The sequence below is a fragment of the Lytechinus variegatus genome, chromosome 17, assembly GCF_018143015.1.
Source record: "Lytechinus variegatus isolate NC3 chromosome 17, Lvar_3.0, whole genome shotgun sequence".
NCBI lineage: Eukaryota > Metazoa > Echinodermata > Echinoidea > Temnopleuroida > Toxopneustidae > Lytechinus > Lytechinus variegatus.
In genome coordinates, this window is record NC_054756.1 from 12,726,857 (window position 1) to 12,735,898 (window position 9,042).

The 9,042-nt window shown below is 36.1% G+C and overlaps 1 protein-coding gene across 1 annotated transcript in view; it reads right to left on the reverse strand.

The window, feature by feature from the left end:
* The window catches only part of LOC121431235 (trissin receptor-like), a 50,329-nt gene extending 41,596 nt beyond the window's left edge, over positions 1–8,733 (reverse strand). The window contains exon 1 of the mRNA XM_041628747.1: positions 8,694–8,733. The gene's annotated coding sequence lies outside the window, so the exon portion shown is untranslated. The remainder of the gene's footprint in view (positions 1–8,693) is intronic.
* Between the last annotated feature and the right edge of the window lie 309 nt (positions 8,734–9,042).

Below are 9,042 nucleotides of genomic sequence, written 5' to 3' on the forward strand. Positions count from 1 at the left end.
ACTACCAGGGATGATCATCGTTTTACTTTAAAGGCAGTTAGCTACTTCATAATTGAAACTAAAAATCACCCATTCAGCTGTTAAACTACCTCACCATAATTGTTCTCCTTTAGGTTAGACAAAAAAGTATTCAGTATTGATATGATATGATTTTGCGATGAGGGCCCGACCATACCGTTGCAAGAACAGTCACCGACCGTGTATCCGTACCTAGGTTAAACTTTAGTCAACCATGTCTCCTTCTCTGTATCTCCTGTTAAGCTCCTATTCCTCTATCATTCTCACTCTCTCTCTCTCTCTATCTATCTATCTCTCTCTCTCTCTCACACACACACACACACACATACCCATAATCTTTCCACTAACTTGTATGTATTCTTGTTCTCTTTTTCTTGTCCTCATATCGGGAGGTGAGTATACCAATGGACAAACTTCATCTAACTTAGTGCGCTTTCATTGCCATCATAATATCGGTTTGCTTTTCACATTACCTCTCAAAGCGGACAGCCTCAGTCTACGAACAAGAATAATGTCCCGATTAGACCGTTAACTAAAACGCATCACGGGAAGATTGATTTGAATACCTCGATGGACTAGAATCACTGTGATATCGACGTGAGTGACACTTGGGTCCCGCATCAAGACATAGCGAGCGATTGATGGTCGAGTTAGTTTTTGCCATTGTTATCACATAGACCTGGGGCCCATTTACAAAGAGTTGCGATTGATCCGATCAATCGCAACTATGGAAAGCCAGCATATCAACATATACAATGTATGTTTGATCAAAATACTTCTAGATATGAATGTACATCCATAAATTCATTGATTTCTTGACAATTTGGTATGTTCTCCTTTGTTTACAATTTTTTTGCACATTACCTGCAGAAAAAAATTATGACACTGATGGATTTCCAAAGAGATACGATTGATCGGATCAATCTTAACCCTTTGCAAGATGGGGCCCTGATGTTATTAAAAGCAATTGTACGATCAATCCTTATCCTTTATATAAATGGACCCGTGCGGCAAATTATACGTAATGCTTTATACTAGAAATGTAATTAGGTAGTAAGGTTGATCTTTCATAATTCCCATTGTATATCGTTTCGTCAAATTCTGCATGACTTAACGTAGAGCAACCACCACGTGGTCGATATTGGGGCAACAAGAATTAAAAAAATACCGAAAATAAGCATTTGATCGTGGGTAACATGCTTCGGTTATCGGCTCTTCAAATTAATCTACTTGAGCCACTCTTCTACCGAGTGAAAAGGTTAGTGAAAGAAGAGAAAACCCCATGGTCATTCAAACGGGAGTGCGTTACCACTCGATTACAAGAAAAGGTCAATCCACTCATACCAATGAGTTGCGGATTCACTCCTATGCATTCTTAGTGAGTGGCCGTCAATCTACAGTGGTTAAGTTACAAGTTACAGTTACAATTCATATCATCCAATCTGCTTTATCTATCCATAGACCCATGCTCTCCATCTTGGACGTTTTCATTTTCTTTAATTTCATGATGACGCGACTATTAGTCCTACGTAGCTGATTATTTCAACGAAATGTTCCCCCAACGCTTGCGTTTACCGCAATCCAAAATAAGCATTCACTTACCACGCTCACTTGACCCCAGCAGCGAGCATGTACAATCTGCCGCAATAAAGTCGCCGAAAGAAAGTAAACATTTGGAAAACAGCACACCAATTTGTATTCGTGGGACGCACGGCCTTCGCTGCGGTTCGTTTGTTTAGCATTTTCAGGCGAAGTAAATCTTATATGCATTCAATCTCATGGGGGATCGGCGGTGAAAGCTGGCTGAAGCATCCTCTCTTGGCTGGATTAGCTTTTGAGAGAAGGGTCTTCAATAAAAGTCAAGTTAGGGGGATTTGAGGCTTGACGCGCGTCAGTTATTGAAAAAAAATGGAGAGGAAAACTAAAAACAAAGGAAGCAATTGGAGCATACAGATAATACACCTAGGCCATGTATGCACACTGATATTGAAACTACCGTCTTATCGCTATCACATAACAAGATAATCAAGTCATATATGAGCGATCTCTTAGGATATAAAACAAGGAGAATTATTAAAATAGTCATGCATTAATGATTTATTTCAAAGAGAGTAAATGTGAAATCATATTCACAGAACATGAGCAGGGAAATCGGTCCGAAATATTCTTCTCACATTTAGTTTAAAAGAATACTTTCATTTTATTCTTTGATGAACATTAAACCTGCAAGCATGTCCTTGTGTTTTTTTACCCCCCCCCCCCCTAAAAAAAATGCATGTCGCTATTCTATTTCATTATTAGATTATATGAATACATGTGCCCCAAAATGGCTATGGTGTGAAGGATGCACACACACACACCCTCACACAAAACTTTTAAAAAGTTATTACCTACAGAGGGCGTTTGGAGCTTAATTTGAGTTTAAATCCTAACCGCCGGGAAAATGCCATACTTAAATTCTAATGCATTCCCTGACTACTACACTTTTGTAATATTTTAATGTTCCTTAATACTATGGCATGGTTCACATTATTGCCATTTTAACGGAGCTAAGGACATGCTTTGAACATAATAAATTCATATGCTCGACCACTGACTAACATTTATCTATGAATTGAATTCAGTTAGTACTATTTCATATCGATAACAATGAATGAAAATTTAGTCTTTAAGCATGTTTGTAAAATCGGCGAACAATACGCATTATGGAGGGGGCAATACTTTAGTTGAAATAAAAGAGGCATTGTCCTTAACCATTTTAACAGCTTTACAGAAGTTATTATCAGAACCTTATATCGGAATTCGGTCTTTGAACTACCAAAATTGTTCTCCTAAATCAAATAAGGTATTTCTACCGAGACGGAGGGCCGTTTCATAAAGATGTTCGTAAGTTAATAGCGACTTTAAGAACGATTGGTGAACTTTCTTACGCGCTTGACCGTTTCCAATGAAAATATCATGTACCACAAGAAAGGATCACCAGTCGTTCTTAAAGTCGCTCTTAGTTTACGAACAGCTTTATGAAACACCCACCGGGAAAGGAGAGATTAGAGTTTTCATATCTATCCTGATGCATAATAACCAGGGGGATCATCCTGAATTGTTGATAGAGATGCTAAGATATTGAAAAGGGAGTAAAACCTTCTCCAAGAAACGGTTTTATAAGAAGGTCAAGTTGTTTATAAATGTATTATTAGCTGTAATTTTGTTTAAATGCCTGAACAAATTTGCATCTACGTGAATTAGATGTTTGGTATTCTGTTTCTTGTTTGCAGAACAAACACGCCTATCCTTATATATTCAGGGATCTATCTATGATTGGTGATTAAAATTATATCTTCTTAGGAGTAAAGATAATAATTAAAATTCATAAGGGCAAATGCAGAAGTCTATGGCAATAATTAGAGCTTACTGATGATCCGATCCGCGGTACCAAGGCCATGTCAAGTATTTTATTTCAACATTTCATTGGAAATTGATGTCTTTAATAAATTCGCACTTGTACGTTTCAAATAAGTTTGAGGGAGATTCGACGACATTTACTTTCATTAAGGGATTTTATCGTTAAGTTCAATGCCAGTACATGGGAAAAAAGAAGATAAGATATCTCATCAACGTATTGTGTTTTCATGAATATCTGAACTTACTAACATGGTTTATTGAGAGATTGAATACAGTAACTGAGTCATACGGAAGTGAACTCTCACTCTTTTGAAAATATGAGATACCATGATAATGACAAAATGAAAATTATATTTAAGTTATATCTATATTTTAAAAAAAATACGCTGTGCTCTCCACCTTCTACAAAAAAAGGGGTGATGGATACATATTTCTTTAAGTCCATTCAACACAGACATGGTTGATGAAAATGGTTGAATACAGATTTCGCTGCAACTAATGAAATATGATTGTTGCTTTATGAAATTAAATCAGAATTGAATGTTTATTTCTTAAATTACAGTAAAAAAAGATAGAAAACACTGGATGGGCTGGTATAGTTTTATGTAACAATGCTTTTATATCACTTATATAACATGTAAAACTGGTTATGTATTCCAATGTATTTCCCCTGAAATCCATTTAATCTACGGTTGTCCCCTGTATCCAAATGAAATCTTTGACATTTTCTTCAATTCTCCGACCACTCACGGACATCATACCTGGTAAAGCTTCGGTCACACTGACGAACCTGACTCCAGACCGGCCAAAGTGATTACATTATTACCAATGACATACCATCGGTCGGTTTGGAGTCGGTTTCATTCATGTAACTGAAGCATTAGGATCGACTCACTGAATCTAAATGATACTTTGCTATTTTCCAACGTCAGGAGCCGCAGCTCCCAGCATCGATTATTTTACATAGAACTGCTGTTTTAGCACCCAACCTCTCTCGCCTCTTATTTTCTTTTGCAACAGTTCTTGAGTCCTTAGTCTTATAGGCCTACTCCAGTATGCGAAACTGAAAGTGCAAGCTAACAATCCATGAATTGAATCTACTGCTCTGATTATTTTCCTCGAATAGTGTTATTATTATTTTTTTAATAAATTATTATAATCTACAGCGGACATGATGGCTTAGTGGTGGAGCGCCCGCCTCATGAACTGGAGATCGCCATGATCGCGTGGTTTCGATCCCCGGCCGAGTCATATCAAAGATTATAATACACCTAGATAGATCCTTGTGATTTGATTGGTTGTTTAATATCGTTCATTCAGCCCATTTGCAGTGACGTCATCAACCGTGCAATGTTGGATCCATTCATCGTGCAATTTTGGATCCATACGATTTTGTCCAGTTTGTCCATTGCACTCGCGCACGCACCGAGACTGCAGCTCATGCACCAGCCAGCAGTGCGCATGTTGTAATGACGTAACAATCAACAGACCGAACTCGTACTGCATGAGCATGTTTTGCATCGAAATTCATGAGTTTCATATGAAAAAAAATAAATATTTTTTAGGTGTCATATAAACCAAATAATGAATGTTTTTTAATTCGTGCAATGGACAGAATGCTTCATTCGATGAAAGATTAAATAATGATCCATTCAACTCGGCTACGCCTCGTTGAATGAATCATTTCATCTTTCACCTCGTGAAGTATTCTGTCCATTGAACTCATAAATGGGACCATCTGCCTTCTTGCTTGTGGCTCAGGATTTAGATTGGAGATGGGTAATAATAACTGCTGGGGCCCGGTGGTGGAGCAGTTTTATGTCTGAAGTGGCTACCTGGGAAAATAAAACGTTAGTGTTATTATATCATTATTATTTTGTATATATATATATATATATATATATATATATATCAACAGGGGTGATACTTTACTGCATACAATGGAGCTGTCAATTTTTTAAACTTATTATCAATGGGGCTGGACAGTATTCGCACAATATTTTTAATAACTGGCATCATATATAAAACTGTCATGTTTGTGTATGGGTATTATGTAGATGATTATGTAGGCGTTTAAACAAGGTTTTGAAATATCGAGAATAGTCCCAGTGTGAATGTAGCATGAAGGAGAAGCTACTGACCTGGGTCTAATTTTTTTTTTTTTTGTTATTATTGTTACCTTTCAAGATTTAATTACACCATGAAACTAAATAACCCCAAAATATATTTGTGTACAGCATGTGACGTCATAAGCTGTGGAGAATGAATATAGAGAAAGATATTTATGAAAAAATGAGCAGACCACATTCTAAGAAAATGAAGGTTCGTCGAAGATCACTCAGATCGGTCAGTGATGTTTCCCCTCCTTTAAAAAAAATCCGTTTCTACGAATGATTCCGTCTAACATTATGGCATAACCATGCAGCCATGTCGTGATGTAAATGACGTTGAGGAAGTCGCCCAGAAAATGCGGAAAACTATCACGAGGAAGATTAAATATTCATCAGGACCTGACTGTTTCGAAACAGTTTGCCAAATTGAAGGTGAAAATGGCGAATCTCACAGATGGAGGTTCATCTATTATGAATACAGGAGAATGAAAGATCTACTATTCTAGAGGCTCGGTGGGCAACCTGTGTAGATGAAACGTATTGTAGATGAAATGATGAACACCCTATAATCACGCACACGCACGTGCGCGCGTACAGGCACACATTTTCACATTGCCTTACATATTTTACACCACCAGGTCCCCGTTTCCTCAAGACTTGCCACAATAACAAATGCATGAGTTATGTAACAAGTTAACAATTTGTCAATAAAATCGAAAGACTTCAAAAGGTCATCATTGCGATTTTATTATTTTAGCAGGTTTTGTGAAACGGGCCACAGTACCACTTTTGCTATGTTGATATCCCCTCCTCTGCAGACTGCATTACAAAGCTCAAATGTATATCCGAAGAAGATGATTTAAACATCCATGTACGACCATGGCATCAGGTATAATGTTTAACTTTACCGGCAATATATTCTCAAAAAAAGGATTGTTTACGAAAAATTACGGTTACTGAAAGAAAGTGACTCAATTGTTATCTCTAAAATAGTAAGACTCAATAATTCATCGCTTGAAAGAAAAATAGGAAAATGAGTAAGAAATTTATGATTAGGTATTCCGATAGCACCTCTACATCAGGGCCCAGTCTGACAAAGAGTTACCATTGATCCAATCAATCGTAACTGTATGGAAATCCATCAGTGTCATAATTTTTTTTCTACAGGAAATTTGCAAAATGTACTTTGTAAAAAAAGGAGATCACACACAAACATGCATTTTATATGTTGACTTTGCTGGCTTTCCATAGTTCCGATTGATCGGATCAATCGCAACTCTTTGTAAGATGGGGCCCAGGTGTTACCGTGAACAGATAAGCTCTTGCTTGAGGGGGCGAGATTAGCCTAATCTGTATTCCATGAATCTTTGCACTTCAGACTTTACACGTTGTCTGATTAGGATTTAGCAATGCATTAAGAGTAAGGCGATTTCGAATCTTAAAGAAAGTATATGAATTTTTCAAACAAAATTTTAAAAATGAAACGAATAACAAAAAAGGATCAAGTGAATTCCGTATCTATGTGCTTAATTGAAATCACCAACTTCTTCCATTTGTTGAATAGTTTCTAGTGAATGTGTAATAAACTTATATCGCACTTTTTATTTTTTCATGAAAATCCTCGGTAGTGTTTGAAAAAAATACAACTTGTCGGACTCTTATCCGTTATAGTTAGCACAGTAGTAGACATTAAAAACCTGTGCTCCCCAACCAATTTGATAAAGAAAATGTATCAGGTCCGACTGCAAATCCTGATGAAATGCTGTCCTGGTCTCGGTTTCCTATTTACAAAACTGGTGCATACTGTTTTTCTATGCATGTGTTACATCATCAACATCTTAACATTTTAGAATACAATAAAGGAAATAGATTTGCTCTTAAAGTGCATGCAGTCTTTGTTGCGACTGTCGTTATATTAATGTAAAATCCCAATCCAATTACCAGGAAATTTTAATAAATAGGGGAAATCAAGCAAGCATACAGGACACTGAAAAAGCCTTTGAATGCAAAAGCAAGAAAATTTTTTTTACATCATTCTCAACGTTCGATTAATTCCAGAAAAGAGATTATTACAATTATGATTATTGTTATTGTTATTGTCATTATTATTATTGTTATTATCAGTATTATTATCGTTATTGGCGTCACCTACTAACGTCCTATCCGAGGGATTGCCTCGGAAATGTGGCCATTTGTATCGTATGTTCATATTTGTAGAATTTTAAGTCCTTCATGGGGAAAATATAAGGTAACTAAAAAGTTCTTAAAAAATTACGGTGTATTCAGCCAATTCTCTGATTTTTCAGAGCTAAACACAAAAGGTGTATATCCATATTTCAAATAACTCAATCCAACAGAAATGCTGGGTGCGTGACATCACCAATGCCTTCATTTGCATATGGCCTGAGGTATCCAAATCTTTTTTGTCAAATTAAACACTACCTGAAAATGGCACAACTTTCTTCTTTTTTTTTACATCTGTTTATTTTCAAATAACATTTCCATCATCGTATCTTGCTTGATATTACTATTTCCATTTAAGCAAAAATTTGTCAGCATGGATTAACTGGCCTTAAATTAATTGTGTTTATTACTAATATGGACTTGGGTTTTTTTAAGGAAGCAATCTGAATTAACATGAATTTGTTGGCTGCAAAGAGCACGCGCTACGATCCTTTAATAAAAGGGTGATGTACTTTATAATACATTTCATTGATTGTAATAATGGCTTCCAATTTCCCCTCTTTCAGATTTTGCCATTCTCAGACATCTTTCATCATAAACTTTATTTTGGACCCTTTTTCGTGGGATCTTTAACCTCATCTGTAATCTAATGACGAGAGCCAACTGCTAATTTCACAAGACTGGTTTAATTCAATAGCAAACAAATTAGGGACTGTTTATAGACATTTAGCGGACTTCATCAAAAGGAATATGGTTTAATCGTCAGGGCCTAATCAATATTGTCCATATAATTACGAAGGAGCACCAAGGAAAAAATAACGGCACAAAAAATATTTTCATCATGTTCGAAAAAGAAGTACTGGTATTGCTTTTCGGGGTTTGTTTTATATTTGCTGTTAATAGTAATGTCGCAACTACTCAAAATAATTTTTTGGTGTATGAGGAGAAATGACAGTAAAATAATTTATCTTTACTCACCGACTCCACAATAGCTTTGAATTATTCCTCGTTGCTTCCAAGAGACCTGTAAAAAGTAATAAAAGGTAAGAATAGGAAAGGGTCATGGCATTTGGATAAGGCATTTAAGAAGTTTTAACTTTGATATTAATAGCGTACTCTTTCAATATATCTTGTGCGGATTGTCATCTCGAAAGATAACCGATTCAAAGCTTATATCGGATTTTCGGACCTGACATTTAAATAACCTTTTTATAACAGAAAGTTTGCGGATTTTTAGAGTTCATTGCAGCTAGGAAAAGATTGTGAAATAGGCTATTCAATCTCGAAATATTACGCTGAATTACAAAACCCCTTAATAATCTAGTAT